This window comes from Oryctolagus cuniculus, chromosome 16 (assembly GCF_964237555.1).
Source record: "Oryctolagus cuniculus chromosome 16, mOryCun1.1, whole genome shotgun sequence".
Lineage (NCBI taxonomy): Eukaryota > Metazoa > Chordata > Mammalia > Lagomorpha > Leporidae > Oryctolagus > Oryctolagus cuniculus.
In genome coordinates this window covers 2,713,279-2,737,868 of record NC_091447.1, presented here as the reverse complement: position 1 = coordinate 2,737,868, position 24,590 = coordinate 2,713,279, and the positions used below count along the sequence as shown (strand labels likewise).

The window sequence follows — 24,590 nt, the reverse complement described above, 5'->3', positions numbered from 1 at the left end:
AAGGTTGGCCTTGATCAACATTAACCCACTCTTCCCCAGTCCCCCTTCATTTTTCTGGACTTATGCTTACAATTTAATGTTGTCTGTCTTCTCTGAAGGTCTCTAGGCTGTTAGGAAATTCTAGCAAACCAAAGTGAGAGTCCAACTATTGCATTCAAGCCACACAATCCTAAACTTTTTACCTGTGGGAATTGGATAAAGAACTGTTTCTATATTTAAGTGATCTTTAGAACTATGGTCACTTTTGATCAATCATCCAGAAGTCTGAGATCCATATTCCTTTGCTATTTTCATCTCTGCCTTCCCTTTCATGCAACCATCGGAGATATGGTCTGTTTCCATTTATCACAGATCTAATAGTGCTAACTTCAACTCATTCATCAAGCTCCTACATTATTTCCTGACTTTTCCTAAATTCCCTGTCTTGCTTAAAAAAAATAAAAAAGATTTATTTTATTTGCTTTAAAGGCAAAGTAACAGAGAAGGAGAGACAGAGAGAAAGCTTGCATCTGCTGGTTCACTCCCTAAATGGCTGCAATGAAGCCAGGTGTCCAGAACTCCATCCAGTTTTCCCACTTGGGTGGCAGGGACCCAGGTACTTGGCCCATCCTCCACTGCTTTCCCAGGTGCAGTGGATGGGAAGTGGAGCAGTCAAGGCTTGAACTGGCACACCAATATTGGATACCAGTGTTGCAGGTGGCAGCTTAACCAGCTGCAACACAATGCCAGTCCCTTCTTGCCTTTTTCACGGCATAGACAGTTGTTTCTGTTGTGTATGATTTATTCCCCTGTGTCTCTCACCTGCATCTTTGTAACAGATAGAGTTTGACTATTTTGTGATGCTACTTCAAAAACCTGCACATTATCAAACTACAAAACAGCACTTGCTCCTGTTAAGGCACTCTCAGGCTCCCACTGTGGTGTTACGTATAACCTACATTAGTCAATGATACTATATGATATTCTATAGTATGTCAAAGTGTGATCCACTAACTGGCACAGTTGGCATCGCCTGGAAAAGTTTTGGAAACAGAATCTCAGACTTGTACCCAAAAGACTATAGAATCTGAATCTGTTCTTTAATAATAAGATCCTTAGCTTCTTTGAATGCACATAAAACTTGAAAAGTACAGCAATGATCCATGAACACAGTTTTACTAGCAGCTTCTTTCATTTTTCTACTCTGTTTCCTCCTTCTAACTGCCCTGAGAAAACCCTTCTCTTACCTACCTGTTAGTAATTTGACTATGGGCTGGGGTGGAGGAACTTAGTAGCTGGACAGTCAGATCTCGAATGACTTCAAACTGAGAGGCTGTACTTCCAGGCATTTTTCTTTCTTCTTCATTGCTCTGTAACATAATCTGTAGCCTTTAATTACAAGTATATCACTCTTTCCCACTAACCTACAGCGTGGACAGGAAACCTAACTACACAGCCTTCTGCTTTTCAACTTTCCCAGACATGCTGAAGAATTTGATGGCTGGTATCAAGTGTTTTATACACCTTGAGATTATGAATAGTCCCAAATATTAATTATGGAAGTGTTTCCTTCTATGTGCAGTTTTCTTTTTACTGAATTCTTCACTCATAAATTTCAGTAGCATGTGTGCATATTATATACCTTTTTGAACTGCCCCTTGGAATCTCAGGTGCAATTCAATAAGCATGTGTGACTAACTCCTTCCTGGTCAAAGTGATTTTGCTATCTGAGATCAATAGCATCTTAAATCTAATGTCTATCATTGCTCCTAGACTTGGATTGAACATCATGTGACAGGGCATGAATTTGTCTCCATCTAGCTCTCAAATGGGATGGATTATTCAGCCTAAACTCTAACAAAAACCAACTGGGGATAATTTGACCAATGAGAGAGAGAGCAGACCAGAAGAATCAGATAAACTATCCTTCACTTGCTCTAGCTGATGGAACTCTCCAAGAAGCAATCTCACTGTTTATCACCTGTGTAGGTTGCTGCATGTGGCCAGGGGGTTATCTGATAAGATCTCATGGAGCATAAATCTGTGTGGCCATGTATCACATTTTCTACTTCCTATATTTCTCTACTTTGTTTTCTTCAGATTTCAGCTTCAAATAAATCACTAGCTGTTAATCCTTGCCCCAGCTGCTGTTTTGTTGGAAACCAGGGTAGTACCACACAGCATACTTTAAGGAAGAGATTTGAAGATGGGTTGTTCACTCATGTAAAGCTAGAGGCTCCCATGCTGGTGACAGTGGTATGACATTAACTTCTGGCATGCTATGGCATCACAGTAACCTCAACTTTCATTGGTTCACTGGGGAGAAGTGCAAGTGGAGAGAAAGCATTTAGAAGTACAGAATCTGCAGTTCTTCATTATTATGGAGACAGTGATAATATTACTGATAATAAAATGAAATAACTTCTTTTAACTATGTAGAAGATTTTGAAAGGAAAAAGGTTTGGGACAGTTAATTGAGAACTTAAGAATCATGTTTAAAAGTCAGAGGGCCCGTGTGGCAAGCTATAAAGGAGATTTTTATGGCCTGCAGCCACGTGCAGACTTGGCCAAAGCATGAGGTCCTAGAATTTGGCTATTTACTTACAAGGAGACGAAATCCTCAGGCTCAATAGGTCTTCTGTCAAAGACAGGGCCCTGATGAAGAAGGGGCAGAACTCTGAGACCTGGGAGGGTAACATTTCAGTGAATGAGCATGAAAATCTGGGGCTCTCTCCAGTCTCCTAGGTCCTCCTGGCTAGCAGAAGAAGTCATTTCCCACAGCCAGAAAACAGTGCAATGTTTCTGAAGTAGATGTCTTCTAAGATGATGTCTGCATTCCACAGGACTCATCACCACTGCCAATCATTTCTCCTAAACCTAGAGCAAAAATTAACTCTTAGGACAACATGGGCAGAGAAGCACAACTAGACCTTTATCAGTAAGGAAGATGCTATATTCCAAAGGAATCTCAGTGTTCATTTAGCATGTGCTGACAAGATCCAAGGAAGCATGGGCAGAAACAGGTTTTGATGATGTAACCTTGGAAGAGGATTGGATATAAAGCTGAATGGGAAAGAATTCATTGTCATGAGGGTAGACAGGTTTCATATTTTGGCAAGAACACTTGGAGCCAGGGAATCTGGTCCCATATACTCTAATAGTGTTTGGAGACTCTTTGTGGAGCAGCATGTCCTGAGGACTGTTTCAGGTTTTGACAGCAGTGGTCTTCAGTAGGAGGTTCTGAACTGAGGGACAGTCTATGAAGGTTAACCCAAAGGCCCCGTCTAGGAGAGCTATCTAATAAATTGATCTAAATACGCCTCTGAAGAAATTTAAGAACTTCAGTGTCAAAGATTAATTTGCAAAATAGTCTCCATGTCTCAATAACTTGCAATGAAATTTCTTTTGAATGACCATGTCAGCATCAAAAACTATCTCCTATGTATACTCTAATAAGTAGCATCTACAATCACTTCCTGCTTATAAAGTCATTAAGTAACTTTCCTAAGACCAGTTAGATTGGATAAGTAGATTTCCATTTTCCTGCATGGACTCTCACAGTCAGCTCAAATTATGCATCGGGAAAATGGTCTGATAGTACTGGCTTTATATCAGATACCAAAATTAGCCTCTGGTGAAACTGGTTTGTGCCATACAACAAAAGTTACAGTGTCCTGTACATACTTGCTGACTTGTTGGCTATCTCTTTTCATTGGCATATCCAACAGAGTTCTAGTTTACAATACTCAAGAATGTATCTATCAAAATTAGTGAGGGCCAGTGTTACCTCTGCCCTACCCCACCCCTACCTTTTAGCCAACAAATGTGTCAAGGCAGAAGTTAATTGGTTTTGCATTTGCTTTTCTTTGTGGCTTGCAATTAGCAGACAGTTTCTCCAAATTCTGAGACACTTGAGACTAACTTGCTGATTACATGGCTAGCAGCAATCTTTTAATGATGGAAAAAACCTACATCCGAATCTGGGGGAGCAGCTTCATTTTTTATCATTTCTGATTCCAAGAGAATTTAGTTGAGAAAAGCTACATCTACTGAATGTCAATTTACATGTCTTAGGTTTTAAATCAAATGAGAATATGTCAGATCCAGTATGGCAGAAGAATAACTCAGAATGATCTATACGAGTTTTTGACTCCTGGAACCTATTGTGGGAACAGTGCTGATTCTCATGTACTGGGTGGGACAATATTAAACATTACCAAGGCATCTTTATTCCAGATGCATTGTGATGTCCCTGGGGAAAGGACTGGAAGTCATTAAACAAATAAAGATACAAGTTCTCTCTCAGTCACTATCAATACATTTAGGCCTAATGCATTCGTTATCTTCAACTAGATAATTAGATAATTATCTTTAACTAGATAATTCTAATTATCTTAGAGTATTATCTTCTGAATAATTTGCCAAATTATCAGGAAAAATATGGTTAGAGGAAAACTGACACAATTTAATGAAATGGTGAAATTGGTATAGACTGCAGAAGTTTTTCATTTTTTGCCAAATGAAGCTGAGCTCATCAACTAATTATAGGTATATACTGAGCCCTTATGCTGTGGTCACATTACTACAGGTAAATAAAGCAGACAAAAAGGAAAGCAAAGAATGAGTACCTGCATTTGAAATTAATTTCAAGTTTTAAAGTTTACAAAGGAAGAATATCACAAATATCCAGTATGTTCTAAAGCAGAAATTCTCAAAACTCTTATGAAATTAAGACCCCAAAGAGATGTACCACATGTAGCTAATACTTGTATTAGTCAGCACGTCATTCCTATAATGAATACCTGATGAAGGCTGGTATTATTGTAAAAATACAAGGATTTTGACTCATGATTCTAGAGGCACAAGGTCTATGGTTGCATCTGACGACAGCTCTGCCGACAAAGTCCCAAGGTGGCACAGAGCATCATCACATGGCAGGAGATCAGAGTGTGCATCTGCTTTTCAGGTGAAGTCAGGATTCAGTTATGGGGACCTCACCCTACTGTCCTAATTCAATCTCATCATTTACTAGAGGTGCCATCTCTGAATCTCAAGGTGGGATAAAGTTTCCACTGTCTTAAATGCAATTAGCATAATACATTGAGGCTTAAACTTTTAAATGAATTTGGGAGAAAACTCATATCCAAAACCCAGTGCTATCTGCTAGTATTTACCATGTTAAAAGTCAAAGATGAGGCAATCAAAATTTTTATTTATTGGTTTAAAATAGCAAACATACAGCCATTACATGTTAATAGCACATTTCATGAAAAATAGCTGTTTTCTAAAGCAAAAAATTAATAGGAAGAATTGCCTTATTTAATTGTAAATCTTGTTAGTGCCTGGTTTAGAAAAGACAGCTATATTCTTGCATCTGCTTTGACACTTAGTCTGTTGCAAAATCACATACCACATAGCCTGGGATATTTCACTGTACACTCATCAGAAAATGAGTCTAAAATGGACAATAATATCTTGTATTATTATGAAATAGTTTTGTCTTCATGGGCCCCCTGAAATGGTTTCAGGAGTCCACAGAAGTCTCTGACAACACTTTGAAAGCCCCGGTGGTGAGTAGAGGTGGTAACTCAGTATTATGCACTAATACGAAGTTCAAAAATGCAGACACTTGATTGACATGGTAATTATGCTGAACTCTATTCTTGTTATTGAAATCTGCATTCTAAATGTCTGTATTAAAATACTGACCTAGTGTTTAGCAAAATGAACACAATCTGGGGCTGGCTTTATGCCAAGGCAATCAAAGCCACCACCTGCAATAATGGCATCCTATATGGATGCCAGTTTGTGTCCTGGTTGCTCCACTTCCAATCCAGTCGCCTGCTGATGACCTGGAAAATGCAGTGGAGAGAGGCCCAAGTGCTTGGGCCCTTGCTACCCACATGGGAGACCTGGAAAAAGTTCTTGGTTATGAACTTCGGCTTGGCCTACCCTGGTTGAAGTGGCCATTTGAGGAATGAACCTGTGGATAGAAGATTTTTCTCTCTTTCTCTCTCTTTTCTCTATAACTCTGACTTTCAAAACAAACAAATAAATAAATGAATACAACCTATAGGAAGTTTAAGTATATTTCATATTTCTATATATAGGGAGGTATATGCAAACATATATATGACTTTTTGCTGTCTATCTTGTTAAATTTTCAGCAAAAGACAATCGTTTTCATTTTAGTTTTTGTTTTCTTGTACAACATTGGTTCAACTTCAGAATGTAGCCTCAGGGAGCCAGCACTGTGGCGTAGCAGGTAAAGCTACCTGCAGCACCGGCATCCCATATGGGCACAGGTTTGAGTCCCAGCTGCTCCACTTCTGATGCAGCTCTCTGCTATGGCCTGGGAAAGCAGTAGAAGATGACCCAAGTACTTGGGTCCTGCACCCGCATGGGAGACCCAGAGGAATCTCCTGGCTCTTAGTTTCGGATTGGTGCAGCTCTGACCCTGACCGTGTGGCCATTTGTGGAGTGAACCAGTGGATGGAAGATTCTCTCTCTCTTCTGCCTCTCTGTAACTCTGCTTTTCAAATAAATAAACAAATCTTAAAAAAAAAAAAGTAGCCTTAAGCCTTCCTCATTGTACTAATTATCATTCCACTTTATTATAAACACTTCAACTTTCGAAGTTCACTATCTGAAAAATTATTTTTTTGGTAAGGAGCTGCCATGTGATGCAGCATTTAGGACAGTGCTTTGAAGACATTTAAGACTGCATTTAAGACAGATGCAACATTTAAGACCCACATCGGAATGCCTGGGTTTGAGTTCCAGCTCCACTTCCAGTTTCAACCTCCTTCTAAAGTGCACTTGGGAGGCAATAGGTGATGGCTCAAGTAGTTGGATCCCTGCTGCTGACATGGGACAGCTGGATGGAGTTCTTGACTCCTGGCTTTGGCCTGACCCAGCATTGGCTGTTGCAGGCATTTAGGGAGTGAACTGGTGGATATAAAATTTCTGTCTGTCTGTATCTGTCTCTCTGCCTTTTAAATAATATTTAAAAAAAAATGAAAAAAAATCTTACACAGGTGCATAAAAGGGCTATTATTTTTCCAACTGAAATCTAGGAATAAAGACTCTGTATCTTCTGCACCACCCCTCCCTTTTGTTCCACTTTTCTAATGCTTTTGCTCAGAATATTCAGAAATTAAAATGATCAAAGGAAAAGTGTTCCTGAATGACACGGGGAGAGACAAGGACTGTTGATATTCAAGGAATGCAAGGATCCCAAGATGATCATTCTTTTTTTCTCCCCATATTTCATTTCTCACTTAACTAGCCTGATAAAATCCCCATGTTTTGGGAAGGAATGTACTTAGCTCTACAAGCAGGCTTTGTGATGGCTGGATAACAGGCTGCTTATTTTGTGGATGGCTCTCTGGTACAAAGAAGCATGTGTTACTAACAGTAACACAATAGCATATCAGGTAATAGGAAACCCATGAATAGAAAGAAAGAAAACAGTTGTAGAACCGGAAGACAACCTGTGTTTCATGTCAAGGACAAAAGCAGCCTGTTCAACTCTGCAATATAGAACTGCAGTAGTATCCATGACACCTCTACAGCTTCAAGTACATGACGTCTTCACAAAGTTCATAGAAAAGACATGTTATAAAAAAAGGTCTATACTAATTCAAAAAAAATGTTTTGTCCCAAAGTTAATTCCATTTTCCCATGAGTTTAATGTTTTGGTTTTGCATTGTTCATGGGTCATTCTTTATTATCTAGCATTTGATATAGTCATATAGTTTTTAAAAGGATGTGAAAAATAACCTGCTTCAAGTGTCTAGGAAGATGTCTTCTTCCTTTCTTGTTTTTCAGTTGCAGTTTCTAGAACTCTTGAGGAGTGCAACGTGAAGCTTCATCGTAGAGCTGGGAACAGGTGTTACTGAGTGAATTTGCTGGAGCAGTGGAAGTCCAGCTCCCAGAAACCCAAGCTTGGCTCCTTCTCTACAACATGCAAATCACAGTCATGGAGCAGAGTCCAAACTGCATGGATTACCCTTCACAGTGATGGAAATTTTTGCACCCTGAAGGAAGAAAAATGCAAGTTCCCAATTCCCACTCAATGCACTAAACTTACATGTTGGTAAAGCAAGTCTTCAAGAGTAACTGTAAAAGCTTTGACAGTGATCATAATACCAACAGTCGCTTACATGATTGGAAAAACATCTAATTCATCTAAAATTTGTGTATCATCATTATGCAAGGAAAGTGGAAAGATATTTTAAAATAAGATTAAAGCAGAAACATGTTTGCCTTATAGCTGCTGTTTTATTTGGAAGCACTCTAAAGAAGCATGGCCAAGTTGAATCATTCATCTTTGACTCAATTTCCATCTTCAGACTGTTGCTCACTAAACATCATGAACTGCACACAACACAGATATCTCAGAATCTGCTTTCATGTTTGTTTTTTCTCTCCAGTCCATTTTTTATAGAGTCACGAAATAGACATTAAAGGACATCTGAAGTTCTGGAAATTGAATCAGCTAGTAACACTTGCAGAGATTACCTCGTATGTGACTTATCTGATTATTCCGATGAGATCCACAACCTCCCGTCCGGGATGTCCTTGTCCTTTCCTTGGTGTGGGAGCCCCAGCAGCCTTCTCTGGAACATGCAGGTTAGGTCAGGCCCTAGAACGTGGGGGTATTGGGAGAGCAGGCTTGTCAATTTGCTGCTGATGGAGCACAAAGGGAGAAAGGAGAGGCTGCTTTGAACACCACTTCCGGGCGGCTCGCAGCCACCCGCGGCTGTCGGGCTTCCTATGGCTGTTTTGAATTTCCTAGGAGGAGCAGGGACACCTAATTTGATCCCTGGTTTATTTTCTTCTGCCCGTTTGTGAGAGCCCAAATCCTCAGGACAGGATCACGCTCTTTGTGGGTATCCAAAACACAGGCTCTCTAAGTGAAATTGCACAAGATGCCATTTGACACCCAAACAAACCTAGTGTCCCTTTCTTCCTCCGCCTTCTCCACCCTTGGGAAAATAATTTATAAAAAATAAATACGGGGCCAGCACTGTGGCTCACTTGGTTACTCCTCCACCTGCTGCACCAGCATCCCATATGGGCTCCAGGGTCTAGTCCTGGTTGCTCCTCTTCCAGTCCCGCTCTCTGCTGTGGCCCAGGAAGGCACTGGAGGATGGCTCAAGGGCTTGGGCCCTGCACCCACATGGGAGACCAGTAGGAAGCACCTGGCTCCTGGCTTCGGATTCGTGCAGCGTGCCGGCCGTAACAGCCATTTAGGGGGTGAACCAATGGAAAAAGGAAGACCTTTCTCTCTTTCTCTCTAACGCTGCCTGTCAAAAAAAAAGGGGGGGGGGGCGTCCATATACTTTTACTCAGCAATTGCCTTAAGTAGCACTCTGTTCTCAGAATCAACCCTTAAGGCATTCTGGTTTGACTGAAAAGCCCAGGTGAGCATTTCAGGCAGGGAAAGTCAAGACACTGTGGCAAAAACTAAGGCAGTGGAGGATGGCCCAAATGCTTGGGCCCTGTACCCGCATGGGAGACCAGGAGGAAGCACCTGGCTCCTGGCTTCAGATCAGTGCAGTGCCAGCCATAGCGGCCATTTGGGGAGTGAACCAACGTAAAAAGGAAGATCTTTCTCTCTCTCTCTCTAACTCTGTCAAATAATAAAAATAAATAAATACTTTTTTTTCTTGGCTTGCTTGTTTGTTTTCTGCTGTCTTGCTTTTTCTTTCTCTGTTTGTCTTCTATTTTTTTTTCCTACCTAAAGTGAAATAGTGGGACTCTAGGTGTCCAAGTAATTTGCAGGTCACTGACTGCCTTCATTTTCTCTCCCCTTCTTTGTGTGGCTGGACCAGGCCTCAGTGCACCTAGGCCTTAAAGAAACAGAGTGTGAATTCTCAGCTCCCAGATTAGCCCTGCCTCCTGGCCTTCCACCAATTCCCCAGATTTTCATTTCTTCTGTCTTCCCAGAGGGCACTGTTTCTGTTTTGTTTTGTTAAGAATAAGGTTTCAGAGCTATGTTTTCCCTTCTTTTTAGGGATTTAAAAACTTATTTGATTTTAATCATCTGTATAATAAAAACCTTTCTTTAACATTTGAAAATAATCTTCACGTTATCAAATAGGATGTTTAAATTCATTTTTACTATATTTAATGAAAATCTTACATCTATTTAGTCATTTTATTATTTACCATGATTTCTGAGCAAACTCTTTAGATCATTGTTCTGAGACTAGTGCTATGGCATAGCATGTTCAGCTGCCACCAGAAGCTCCAGCCTACCATATGGGCACTGGTTCAAGTCCCAGGTGCTCCACATCTGACCCAGCTACCTGCTAATGCAACTGGGAAAGCAGCGGAAGATGGCCGAAGTGCATGGGTACCTGCACCTATATCGGAGATCTAGAAGAAGTCCCTGGCTCTTGGCTTCTGCCTGGCCCAGACCTGACTGTTGCAGTCATTTGGGGAGTGAACCACTGGATGAGAGACTTCTCTCTCTCTTCCTCTGCCTCTCTCCCTCTCTGTAACTCGACCTTTCAAACTAATAAATGAATCTTTTTTTCAAAAAAGAGCATTTTCTTATTATGTTCAAATAAATGACTGTATATTAAAATGCAACATGAATTTAAAAATGAATATAAAAATATTCAAAAAATGGATTTAATGAAACAATATTTGTAATTCTTGCATTTTGCACTTAATAAATAAAATTTTTGTAATTTCCTGGTTTATTTGTAAATAAAAGGATACAAGAAAAACATTCAGGGTAATGGAAAACACAGATAACACATTCTGAGTGAGAATAAAATGTTTTTCCAACAAATTTAAAACTCAAATGAATATAACACTTTCTGTTGTCCTCTTCTTAAACAGTATTTTGAATAATAAAGCTATGTAAGAAAGTTGGTGTGGCAACTGGAAATTGTGGATATGGAGGAAAGAAATAGGAGAAAAGTAGAATTATAAATTTCATCTTTGCCATTAATTTGCATTTAAATGCTAATATTTCTTTTTTTTAAGTTTTATTTAATTGAAAGGCAGTCCATCAGAGAGATGAAGAGACAGGAGGAGAAAGCGAGATCTTCTACCCACTGGTTCATTCTCCAAATGGCTGCAACAGGCAGGGCTGGAACAAGGAGACTGGAACTCCATCTGGGTCTCTCATCTGGATGGCAGGAACTCAGGTACTTGGGCCATCTCTGCTGCCCTCTCAGGTGCATTAGCTGGGAGCTGGATCAGAGTCACAGTATCTGGGATTCTAACCAGTGCTCTGATATGGGATGGCAGTGTGCTAAGCTGCAGGTTAACCCACTGTATCAAAACACTAGCCCTAATATTAATGTTTCTTATGTTTGCAAGCAATGATTTACTCTGAGATAGAAATCTAACAATTTTTAACTTGGAGTAAAAAGAATTTGAATCACTGTTCTGTTCAAAATCACCATGGGAGCCAGGGTATCTCAGCTCAGCTGTTGGAGACCTGAATCAGGAACAAGCTCATGTGGACTTTTCCAGGCGCTGTGTATGCCCACTCTGCAGCCAGTTTAAGTGTCTTTAATGGAGTTATTTATAAGGAGTGGGTGGAAGGGACATAACTGACTTGAGAGAAAGAGATTGTCATGTAAGGGATTGTGCTCTGTACAGCCTAGTGCTGCCTTACCATCAAACTTTCTTATGAAATCTTAGGCAGCATGAAGGTAGAGCTTACAGTAGTGACTATGTTTGTTGCTCAAACTTTTTTTTCTTTTTAAAATTTATTTTTATTTTTTAAAAAGACAGAGACAGAGAAAGAGAGGTCTCCATCTGCTGTTCACTTTCCCAATGCCTGAAACATCCAGGGTCCGCCCAGAACCTGATCTGGGTGGCAGGCACAGAAGTACTTGGACAGTCAGCTGCTACCTTCCAGGGTGCACATTAGCAGGAAGCTGGAATAAGAGCAAAGCCAGGGACTCAACTCCAGGCACTCTAATACGGGATGCAGGAATCCCAGCTGCCCTGGCTTGCTATGGTTTGGATAAAGCTACGGTTTGGATGAAGAGAGCAATTTTTTTTTCTTTTTTGCTTCTCGAAATGGCTATGCATTCAGACTTTTTTTCTGATTAAGTAAACTCTTTCATCACGAACAATTCAAAAATTCTCAAAAAATCAGTTTTTTTCTATCATGCTTACCCAAAGATTTAGTGATTGAATTTTGAGGTCCACTTATTTATCTTTCAATTCATCATCAATTATCTAGCACTTTAAAAAAATGAGCTGTTAGTCTAAAAATGGTTTGACAGTATGAATTATTTCCATATGAGCATTTCTATCCCATGTGATTAAATATTGGTTTACATGTTTTGTATGCATTTTGGGGTATAATATTATTTCACTATATAATTTTATAAGCAATTTTCACTTGGTTTATTTTTATAAATAAATCTGTGATAAATACATCTATGGATATACATATAAATCTGTATAATCTCTCATCTGTTGGGGTTTTGAAAATGGCATTGCTTGATCAAAAGAGGTCTACATTTTAAATATTTTTTAATTATTGCCATTTATCCCTTCATCAGAGTTTATTTCTTTCTGTGAATGCCAGCTGTGTTGCCAGGAACCATTCTGAGCTCCTGGGGATACAACTGTGAGCGAGAGACCAGTCCATGCTCTTAGGGGTATCCACTGTGTGGGGAAATGGCTAACAGATAAGGTAGGAAAGTGAAATACACAAGAGCTGTGGGGAAGATGGAAGCCAGAGAGGTGAACAGAGAGCCTGTGGGAGAAAGAGAGGAGTAGGTGCTATAGTTATTTGTAAATGAGTCACCTGGGAAAAGCTTCGGTCTCCACTTCGAGAAGAGGGTATTTGGATAGAGTATGAAAGAAAGTGACTCTACATGTGGCGAAAAGCCTTCCAGCCATGGTGAGTGCAGGCTCCACAGCCCTCAGCCAAGCATGGGCCTCGTCACTGGAGGGGAGAAGGAAGAGTCAGAGTGGGCAGAGCCAATGGGAGAGAAGACAAGCCATGGGGTTTCCAGGCAAGGATGGAGGGTGTGAAGGGCCGCTGTCAAGATGTGGCTTGTACTCCAACTCAGATGGAATGTCATCTAGGGGTTCAGGTACAGAAGTGACCTGATTGAACTGGGCCTCCTGACTCCTGCATTAAGACCAGAGTTTTCAGGGTAGAAACAGAAGCAGGGAGTCCAGTCAGGAGACTGTTGAAGTCCGTGGAAGAAAGGACATCAGTTGGACACAAGTAATAGCCACAAAAATGATGAAAATGGGTTAAATCTTGAAGATAAAGCTGACAGGACTTAATGACAGATTGGAAGTAGAGAATGAGAGAAAGGAAATAATTAAAAAAAAAAAGAATGTATGTTTCCTTTGTGTCCAGTGCCACTCACTGGAAGACAAAGACTACGAGGAGCAGGTTTGAGGAAGAAAATCTGGATTTCAGCACTGGATGTGATAAGGTGGGAATTTTACAAGTGCTGACTAGACAGTCTGAGTGGAGAGAAAAGTCAGATGTAAAGAAATACATTTTGGAGTCATCAGCATTCCATCAGTTATTGCTTTGTGAGAAACAATCACGAAATCTTGGGGGGAGTACAAGAGTTTATTTCTCACAACTCCTCCAGTTGACATCAAGTTGGCTCATCCAGCAAAGCAGCACTAACACTATATTACTACAATACTATGCTGGACTCTGAGGGTCACAGTGGACTTGGTTTCTCATGGTGGACTGGGTTTTGCTCTTCTCCACCTGTATCCCTGCTAGGACTCCGCTATCTTCTTCTGGAGACATTAGAGGTGAAAGGGGCGTTCCTGGGGCCCGTGCTGTGGTGCAGCTGGTAAAGCCGCCACGTACAGTGCCAGCATCCCTAATGGGTGTGGGTTCAAGTCCCGGCTGCTCCATTTTTGATCTAGCTCTCTGCTATGGCCTGGGAAAGTAGTAGAAGATGGCCCGAGTCCTTGGGCCCTTGCACCCTCGTGAGAGACCTGGAAGAAGCTCCTGGCTCCTGGCTTCAGATCGGCACAACTCCAGTCATTGCGGCCAATTAGAGAGTGAACCAGAAGATGGAAGATCCCTCTCTGTCTCTCTCTCCCTCTCTCTGCCTCTATAACTCCCCCTTTAAAATAAACAAAGGAAGGAAGGAAGGAAGGGAGGGAGGGAGGGAGGGATGGAGGGAGGGAGGGAGGGAGGAAGGAAGAAGAGGCGTTCCTACTGCCTAATCACATTTTGTGTGTCACCTTGTCCCATTAGATAAACCAAGTCACAAGGCCAGTCCCAAAGTCAGAAAATGGAGGGCTCCATTGCACCTCTTGTAGAAGAAAATATAAAGTCACAGAGCAAAGGTTGTGGGTATGATCAGAAGTCAAGAGATGAGAATAAAAATTGAGATCCAGAATGACTTCAACAAAGGATTTCCTGGCAGACACAGAAGAGAGTTCCCATTTCCTTTGTTCCAGCCAGCTTTGTGTGGTTGTTATAAAACTCATCTGCTCATGCGAGGGATGGAAAATAGACTTTCTCGTCTTAAAAACAGTAATTCTATTTCTTCAAGCTGAAGATGGAGAAATGCTTGGAGTCACTGTGTGATCATGATTGTCTTTGCCTAAATGACCAGAAAGAAAAGTCGCCTGGGAGATTTTGTTCTCTTTTCATTTTATCCATATATTTAATAATCAAACAGGGATAAGCATGAAGTTCAAGCAATTGTGGCTTTTCAGTCTAATGCAACACCAATTTACTCTCTAATTATCACTGATTTATCAGAAGAGTTCATGTTTGGTGAGAACCAATGAATCAATGATAGGAGTCTGAGCACTGAGTGACTCACACGTGCAGTGTGGACAGTGTGATGAATTGTAAAGCTGCCACAGAAAAGCTCATCTGCCGTGCTCCCCTGCAGATGGGAGGCCTCTCATTCTGAAGTGACTGTGGTGAGAAAGTGACCCATCTGACTCAGGATGACTCAAGTCTCACATATGCCTACCCAGTCCCAGCAAAGGGCATTCTGTCCTACTTACAATGCACACAATCTGTTCAAGCCTTTGAAATGCATTATGTGTGGGCTGCATATATTTGCAGTGAGTTGAAAGCATCCTTAAGATTTCTGAGGTGTGGCAAAAATATGTACTCTGTGACCGAGATACTTATCTTTGGGAAGGAATTCTAATATAAGGATGACAAGCATTCACATGCAAATTGCATGTGGATTTAGCAGCTATCTGAGAAATGTGCATAGCCATGAGGGGCTATGGTAAAGTTTCAAATAGGAGGAAAATGCTGCATTTTTAGCAACTGTCCTGGAAAATCATGTTTCCTCTGGCATATAGGAAAGAGCACAGTACTGCATTCCTTTAGTGTATACACAACCTCCATTAAGCAATAAAAGCACTGCTGATTTCATTACTCATGAAAAATATTCCTCTATTCATTCGCATTAGGTTTGTTCTCTCAGAACAAGACTTTTTTGTATGACTTTGAAAGTGATCCAAAGACATATATGTGTTGAACTCCAATTAATGAAACCACAGTGATTGGAATTTTGCTTTCACTAAGTAGCAGATTTATGGATTCATTGCTTGATGGGCCCTGTTTCGATATCAGGCAGGCATAATCAACATAGCCTTGCTGTGTATTACTGTGTTGTTTTTGGTATTCACAGGCATAACTTCCCTTTCTCAGTTAAAAAGTACGTTGTCGGCCGGTGCCGTAGCTTAATAGGCTAATCCTCCGCCTTGCGGTGCCGGCACCCCGGGTCCTAGTCCTGTCGGGGCGCCGGATTCTGTCCCGGTTGCCCCTCTTCCAGGCCAGCTCTCTGCTGTGGCCAGGGAGTGCAGTGGAGGATGGCCCAAGTGCTTGGGCCCTGCACCCCATGGGAGACCAGGGGAAGCACCTGGCTCCTGGCTTCAGATCAGTGTAGTGCGCCAGCCACAGCAGCCATTGGAGGGTGAACCAACGGCAAAAGGAAGACCTTTCTCTCTGTCTCTCTCTCTCTCACTGTCCACTCTGCCTGTCAAAAATTAAAAAATAAAAATAAAAATAAATAAAAGTACGTTGTCAAAGATAGGTAAGCAGAGCTGGGTGCTATTTGCCTTTGAGAGGTCAGCAGGGTGAAGCCCGACTCAGCTGGATTCTAAAAAGATCTGGATCTGTCTGGGAGGACAGAATCCTCCAACCAAGAGACTGTTTGCCCATACAAAGCAAAAACTTGAAAGCTGGGGCCAATCCAGCTTGTGTTAATATAAAATAATTCCATCCAAAAAATAAAAGGTGTTTGAAGGGCATGCTTTTCCTTAAATCACTGTGTACAGATGTTTCCTCATTAACCCACATATCTCAATTCTTCAGTGTTTCTACTACACAGAGTATGGAAAATGTGAAAGACCTGTAAGGTAACTGGTCTTCGACTTTGCCACTTTAGTGACAATGAATTTTATAAATGTGTTTTTCTAGAGCCTGCCTCTTGTTTTCAGATCTCTTATATATACAAGAAGCAGGACAACAGCAAATGTGTAGCTTTAAATTTTCTCCTAATTTCTCAATCCATTCCAGGCTAAAAGATTAACATTTCCATAAGCATTTATACATTTTCATTTTTTCTTTGCTAAAATTCATCCAAAGTCTCAAAATATGCAATTAATATTAGGGATGTTTATGATGGTTGGGAAAAATACATGTGTAATAATCTAAATATAACATAAAAATGGGAATTTTTTAAATGGCTTAAAAGAATGTGTGTGCATATTTGAGAGGGGATAGTATGACTGATGATAGCTTTGTCAGCTTTGTGCTGACTGTGGCGTTGTATAGGCTGAATATGCTGGTCAAAAAAAATTAAAAGTAAAAAAATCTTACCTTGAACAATACACATATATAATCTTTTTACCAAGATACTGCAAAATTAACAAACGTCTGATTCATGTGACCATCTGCTTATAGTTAAAATTCCTCTTTTAAATTAACCATAATCATAAGTGGATGATCATACAATCTGATTTGATGTATCTTCACATTTTCAAAACATGCTACTGTATCTGGAAGAGAGAATGCCGTTTCAGTGTGGTCAGTTGAGACAGTTAATTCATTTTTACCCAACTTCATTGATTCAAATACCCACTTGGCTCAAATACATCTCAGGATTAAGCTTTCCTGTTAAAACTGCACCATGCCAATGAATGGCATCTCAACCAGGATTTCATGATCTAAGTGGTAAATGAACTTTTTTCTCTGTTTCTGTGCGGGGATGGGGTAAAAAGTTCTCACAGCTGCCAGACAAAGAAAGACTCTATTTAAAGAGTGGTTGGAAGCACAAATGTTGATTATCTGAATGAAAGAATTTAATTAAGTTTCCTAAAGAACAGGATACCAGTGACATCAATGATTGGCAACATGAAGCAGGGAAATACAGTATTTAACATTACGATATTTTTCTCTTAATGATGCCAGTATTAGATTTTGGCTGCTGTCCTAGAATATGCACAATGGCTTTAGCAACAAATTAATTATTTTGCAATTGCAGATGTGGAGCTTTGGGGTATGAAAAATTTCTTTGCCAAGATGGTTTTGGGAAAAGAACCAAAGCAATCATTTTATTTCCTCATCTATGCACATATCCTTGTTTGTGAGTGCAGTTGAATTGGTCCATGTCAGGTGGCCACAGGATGACCAACAACATTCAGTTTGTTGCTGGAAGTGGCTCTGTAACACCACACTGAAGATTAAAAAAAAAAGAAAGAAAGAAAGAAAGCCTCAACTGATGTGTCATAGTTGATAAAGATAGCAAAAAATAGCCTAAAATTTGCACAAATTATCTTCAGATTACTCGTATCTCAATAAAGCAGACCATGTATATTAGTCTTTGACAATTATTATTTTAATGATGATATTTAAGGTCATGTTCACTTTCATTGCATCTGAAACTTGTTATGGTGACCTGTGCTCATCGGAGTTATGGGTCACAGCATTTTCACTGAACAGTAAAACCCCACACAAGGGAGTAAGAAAATGTGACATTAACGTCATCAACACAAAGGACACAGGGAGAGGTGTTAAGTTTTAGATGTGAGGTGACAACTCACACAAAATCTTTATCATTAATATTTACCCTTGTAAGGTTTAGCACTTAGTCTTGTATTTGAGAAAAATGTATTGAGTTATCCTTCCATAACAGACCTCAGTTGTATATTCTGTATCTCGTGTGGTTTCAATGAGAACAGATTTAAGTCAGTACTGTTCTCAATAACCACATAAGAATTCAGGCCACATATGTAGAGCTGTACAGATTCTAAGACTTGCTATGCCATTTCTTTGTGGCATAATATTCAATAAACAAAATAACTTCCCTGGGCCTAAATTTCTTAAGCTAATAAAAACAGAAAATATTGAGATCTACCTTAGAGGGTCATTCAAAGACTCAGATGGGATAATGTGTGTGAAGTATTGAATGCATTCCTCGAACAAAATATGAGTTATTATAAATGTTAGCCATGTAATCTTGCACGATATATTTCCATAATCATGAATGTGTGTATGTATTATATATCTACAACAATGTTTGAATACTTATATGTATAAATAGGCTATTTAAACATATAAAAGTATGAATGTATAAAAAACTATATTGGATTTCCAATTCATTAAGAAGGTATATATCCAATGAAAGAAAGTGCATCAGATGCACAGATCTTCATTTACTCACACCTAAGCCCCCACTTCTTCAGTTTGCCCACATCCCACACGCAGTTATTTAATCCATATTATAAATTCAGTGACAGCTTTGTTTGGAGATGTTTAGAAAGTATCTTATTTTGAAATCTGTTTTTCTGAAACCAAAGACAATAGAAAAGCACCTAGTTAATGGAAGGTCTAAGTAGAGTGAAGCCTGCTCACCACAAGCAGGTTAAATATCGCAACCTCCTCTTGTAGCTTATCCTATAACATAAACTCAGTGCAACATCCAAGTGAAAGAAAAATAAGACATTTGGACACTGATGATCGGATAAATATTGATTATTCACAGAGCTGTACAGACTATGTGTCCCTCAGCTACGTAATTTTGACAGAAACAAATGCACAATTCCCTTTCTGACTTCAATAAAATAACAAGGAATCATTGTTTTAGCTTATTTTCAGCTGAGAGATACAAGAATGACTTCTTTGGCCTATAACGATTCTTACAGTATTATTTGAAAATGATTTTGTATTCATTTGCTACTTGCCAAAATATAAAAGTGGGCTCAATGGCTGTGCTTCCCACATCATTTTAAGTATTTGTCAAATTGCACCATATGAGAATGTTCTTTGTGCTATTGCTAACATGTTTTCTCCTATGTCCCTTTCAGATAAAATTGCTGTCTTCATGGTCTTAGTGGGTTCTCTGTTGACATATGAATCCATCATGAATATTCATGTTGGAGTCTAAATCATTATTTATGTAGGGTTCTTAAATTTAGTTAATATGTTATTAATGATAATATTTGGGGAAAAAAAACTACATCTTTGAAAAAATACTTCTTTCTTAGTACTAAAAATACTGTGGTTTATATTTTAAATTGACCTTTGTTCTGAATTTAACCTCAGGGATGTGAAAGTAAAAATTATATAAAAACATCACCCCCTTGAGGCTGAGCCAGTGTGATTTACAATTTGGATGTCTTCTGTTCTGTATTCACTTATGCCCCCTAAATACAATTTAAAACTTCATATTTAATATATTTAAGTATTTTTTTTCTTTTTTCAAAATGAGGAGTATCTTAACTTCTTTTTTGCATTTTATGTCCTGAATAACCAACAAAATTAAGGTCAAGCTTAACTACATCAAGATAAATATTTTTATTCATTAATTACAGATAATGAGAGGGGATCTGTTCTTAAACTGAAATACACTGTGTTCGTTATCAGAGAAAGTTGAAGCTCTGAGCTTCTGACATTGCAGCCTGATCCCTCTGTCCTTTGAAGAGACAAAAGATTTCCAGAAGATTCCAAAAGATTTCCTGCTAACCAGGCACCCCCAAAGCTCTGTCAAAGGGGGAGAGCCTGGTACATGTTCTGAATCTCCTGAGATCTTTAAAGTTTAGATCTACCAAAACACCTTTAAATTTTGATCCCTAGGATCCTGCAAGATTTTATCAGAAGTCATCCAGCCCAGGACAGGTGATGGAGCCGGGAGCTCGGCTGTCTGTCCGGAGGTAGTCAGGAGACGCTATTCCATCTGGTTGTGTTCAGCATTGTGTTGTTGATATGGACAAGCTGTTCAAAAGCACATGAGATTAATCTCAGGGGAGATACTGTAGCCTACAAAGGCATATGAAAAACACAGTACAAACAGGATAACAGGAAGGAAAGTGTATTTTCCTTGGACTGGAATCCCCAGCCTATTTTATTACGGGAATAAAGAAAACAGGCACTCCCTTCCCATTCTGCCCCAGCATACAGAACAGTTGCCCCCCATGAGGAAGTACTTGCCAGCCTGGCCATTTATGCAAATCTGATTATCTCACACAGTCACACTGTGAGGAGGTGACACCAGACCCCTAGGGAGGATGAGAAAGGCGGGGCATTAATCTGTACAAGTACAGTAACTAGTAAGTACTACAATCAGTAATGGAGCTTGGGAGTCTTGCGTATTTCACGTCCCTGGACTGACTTGCTTCCCGAAATGCAGAATTCAGAGGAAGGAAATCTAGTTAAGTTTGACTGGCAGAAGTCACAAAGTGTAACGTGTTTAAAATATTTATTTATTTGAAAAGAGTGACAGAGAGAGAGAGAGAGAGAGAGAGAGAAAGATCTTCCATCTGCCATCTGCTGGTTCACTCCCCAAATGCCTGCAGGAGCAGTGACTTGCCCAGGCCGAAGCTACAAGAATGGCCTCCATCCAGATCTCCCACATGGGTTGCAGGGACCCACGCACTTAAGCCATCAGGTGCTGCCTCCCAGTGTGACTTGGAAAACTACAATGAAGTAGAGGACCTTGGTTCTTGTCTCACAAAGAATTTCCATGCAGACAAGACAATGAGCAACTTAGGATTTATTTAAATTAGAAACTTCCTGGCACAGTAGCCAGAAGCAGGGCTCCAAGAGAAGAAGACATGAGAAATGAGACAAAGTGGTGTGTTTTAAGCACAATATGGGCAAGCAGAATAGCAGCTTACAGAGTACAGGAACAAAACCCAGCAGAGGGCCTGACTTGTATCTCCCGCTTGCCTGTTCATAATAATAAAAAAAAATTCATAGACAGGTGAAATAGGTAACTTCTTTCTATTCCTATGATAAAACTAGAAACTCAGAAGGCTGGAATGGGGCCAGCACTGTGGCTCAGTAGGTTAATCCTCCACCTGCAGTGCCAGCATCCCATATGGGTGCCAGTTCTAGTCCTGGCTGCTCCTCTTCAAATCCAGCTCTCTGCTATGGCCTAGGAAAGCATTAGAAGATGGCCCAAGTCCTCAGGCCCCTGCATCTGTGTAGGAGAGCGTGAAGAATATCCTTGGTTTCAGATCAGCCCACCTCCAGCCATTGCAGCAATCTGGGGACTGAACCAACGGAAGGAAGACCTTTCTCTATATCTCTTTCTCTCACTGTAACTCTACCTCTCAAATAAATAAATAAAAAATCTTAAAAAAAAAAGGCTGGAATGACACTTTTGTCTTTTCAGTTCATAATTGATCAAAATGATAGGATTAAGTGTCAAAGGGATCACATAAACAAGACTAGTGTCTGAAAATAACAACTGATATAATTAAAAAGGAGAGAACAATCCAAAATGGAAAGCTGGATACACAGCAGATTCATAGAATGGCAGAAGTCCTAAACAGCACTCTGGCCTCAGAATCAGCCCTTAAGGCATTCGGATACGGCTAAAAAGCCCACGAGAGTATTTCAGGCATGGAAAGCCAAGACACTCTGGCAAAAAAAAAAAAAAAACTTAAATGAAAGATCTCTGTGAGAGAGATCCCAGCAGAAAGAACAGGCCATCAAAGAAAGAGGTACCTTTCTCTGAAGGGAGGAGAGAACTTCCACTTTGACTATGGCCTTCTCTAAATAAGATCGTAGCTGGCAAACTCAAAAGGCTTCCATAGCCTTGGCAACTCATGACAAGAGCCTCAGGTGATTACTGACATCATAAATAAGAGTGTCAATTGTTAAATAAACAACAGGAGTCACTGTGAACTTACTCCCCATGTAGGATCTCTGTCCTTAATGTGTTGTACTATGTGAAGTAATGGTATAACTAGTACTCAAACAGTACTTTATATTTTGTGTTTCTGTGTGGGTCCAAACTGTTGAAATCTTTACTTAATATATACTAAATTGATCTTCTGTATATAAAGAGAATTGAAAATGAATCTTGACATGAATGGGATGGGAGAGGGAGTGGGAGATGGGAGGGCTGCGGGTGGAAGGGTGGTTATGGGGAGAAAAAGCCACTATAATCCAAAAGTTGTACTTTGAAAATTTATATTTATTAAATAAAAGTTAAAAAACATAGTAAAGTTGTGGGAGAGTAGAAGAAGAGCAAACACCACTCTTGGGCTTTTACTTTCTTATACTGGAGAAGGGTTCATGCTTTTCATTTTTATACAGGAGAGTTGTATTAAGTAGAATTATGACCATATTACTATCTTTATTGGAGATATATTTGGTTTAATCAAGAGGGGATACAGATGACACACTAAAATGGGTATACTTGTGCCAGTAAATTTTTAAGGGTCAATTTAACTCCTGTTGATTCCCAGATACATGGGAAAGCATTGTTTCTGGAAGGGACAGCATTTCAATCTGTAGACTCAATGAAGATGGCTCTCACCAATTCTGCACTTTCAAAATAATCTATAGTTCATAGGAGAAACTGTTTATTACAAATGCCCACAACTGCCATTTTCTTGACATCATTGTTTTTGACAGTTACAGAATCTGACAACATCATTCACCATGTGTCAGAAAAGAAAATGTCACCTTTAGTCAAACTAAGTCAATCCTGAAATAGAAATTATTAACTAAAATAGAATGGAAGATACATTCTGTATTTCTGTCTTAAAAAAAAGAGATTATTTATTTAAACTCAGAGCTCCAGAAAGAGAAAGTGAGACTGAGAGAAATCTTCCATCTGCTGATCGCAGAGATAATAGACCTATAAATCATGCTTATTCTACTATGTTTAGTATACATAAAATCATTAAGTCAAGTTTAATAATTTGATTCCTATATTGGAAAACTCAATCTAAAAACTGAAGAAATACACTTTGAAATGCAACCAACATTGATGCTAAAAGATAATAAGGTTATTCAGATTCTTTTCTAATATCATTCAAGTTTTGTTCTACATTGTACTGGAAAAACTAGGTAGAGAAATTAAGCAAGAGAAAAAAAGTCAAGGGCATCTGAATTGAAGAGAGAGGCCAAATTGTTACTTTTGGCTAATGAATGATCTTACATATAGAAAACCCACAAAGACTCCACCAAAAACCTGAGAGAACAAATACATTCTGCAAAGTATCAGGGTGCAAGGTCAACATAGAATGACCAGTAGAAAGCAATCCCATGTTCACTAGGTACACTAAGGAAAAAGAAAACAGCTGGGAATACATGTGACCAAAGAAGTAAAAGATCTCTACAATTAAAACTATGAATCATCAATGAAAGAAATTAAAGAGTATTTTAGATACGGGATTAGCATGTACTACTTGTTTTATGGTTACAGTTCACTATTTCAACACATACACTCAGCATAAATTGATCATACCAGACAACTAGCCTTCCCAGAGATCTTATTTCTTTTGGGCTTTGCAACTTTTCCACACATGTACTCGGCTTCAACCAACCATAGTAAACCACCAGCCTTTCCATCTTACCATCTCTCTCTGAAGAGGGCACAGCAGCAGCAGAGAGGGAGCTCTTTCCAGACAACGAGTCTGCTGGAGCCCTGACCTCCATCTTCCAGCCTCCAGAAAAAACACTGAGGAATGAATTTCTGTTCTTTATTCATGACTCCGTTCAAGACACTTTGTGAGAGTAGCCCAGGAACCCGGAGACATCTGGAAATGCCTCCATTTCTCCCTGCTATTCTAAGGACAAGTTGGAGGAGGCAGCTCACTCAGCTGGTTGGCCTTCCATACATGGACTATAGCAACCCAGCTACCTTCTGGTCCTCCAGGGGTTCTAACAAGAAATCTGCTGAGGATCTTAGGGAGAGAGGATGATGAGAGATCCCTTCCTCTCAGCTCTGCCCATGTGAATAATGTGCCTGGTGGTGCCATGGACAGCAGAACACTTTGCCAGGGTTATGAAGATGACAGAGAGGTTGTAACATCATTCTGTGACCTATCATTCTGAGGATCAAGGAAATGGGATGTGTATCTTGAGTGTAAACAATTGGAGGTCTTAAAGACCCAACAGTTTCTATCACACTTTAAAGAGAAATGAAAAGGCCATTGGGGCATCCTACATGTTTTAATGTCTCAAAAAATGAACGTCAATCTGTATCACCAACCTAACCAAAAGCTCTTGGAGTTCTTGGCTGCCACTCAACTTTGATTGGTCCCCCGCCTGGCTCTGACTTCATGAAGACCAACTGTCATGAAATAGAAATTCGTGCAAGTCCCTGCTGCACTGCCATTGGTCCATTTCTCCCCTCTGACTT

The 24,590-nt window shown here is 39.8% G+C and overlaps 1 long non-coding RNA gene across 5 annotated transcripts in view; it reads right to left on the bottom strand.

Annotated features, from left to right (window-relative positions):
* Positions 1 to 24,548, bottom strand: part of LOC138845787 (uncharacterized) — a 44,359-nt gene extending 19,811 nt beyond the window's left edge. For 2 of the 5 annotated variants that reach the window (XR_011382935.1, XR_011382938.1), the window contains exon 1: positions 1,231 to 11,189. This is a non-coding gene — a long non-coding RNA (uncharacterized lncRNA). Of the gene's footprint in view, positions 1 to 1,230; positions 11,190 to 16,810 lie in introns of those variants that run through there. The other 3 variants (XR_011382936.1, XR_011382937.1, XR_011382934.1) reach the window with 3 other exon arrangements.
* Positions 24,549 to 24,590: the final 42 nt, after the last annotated feature.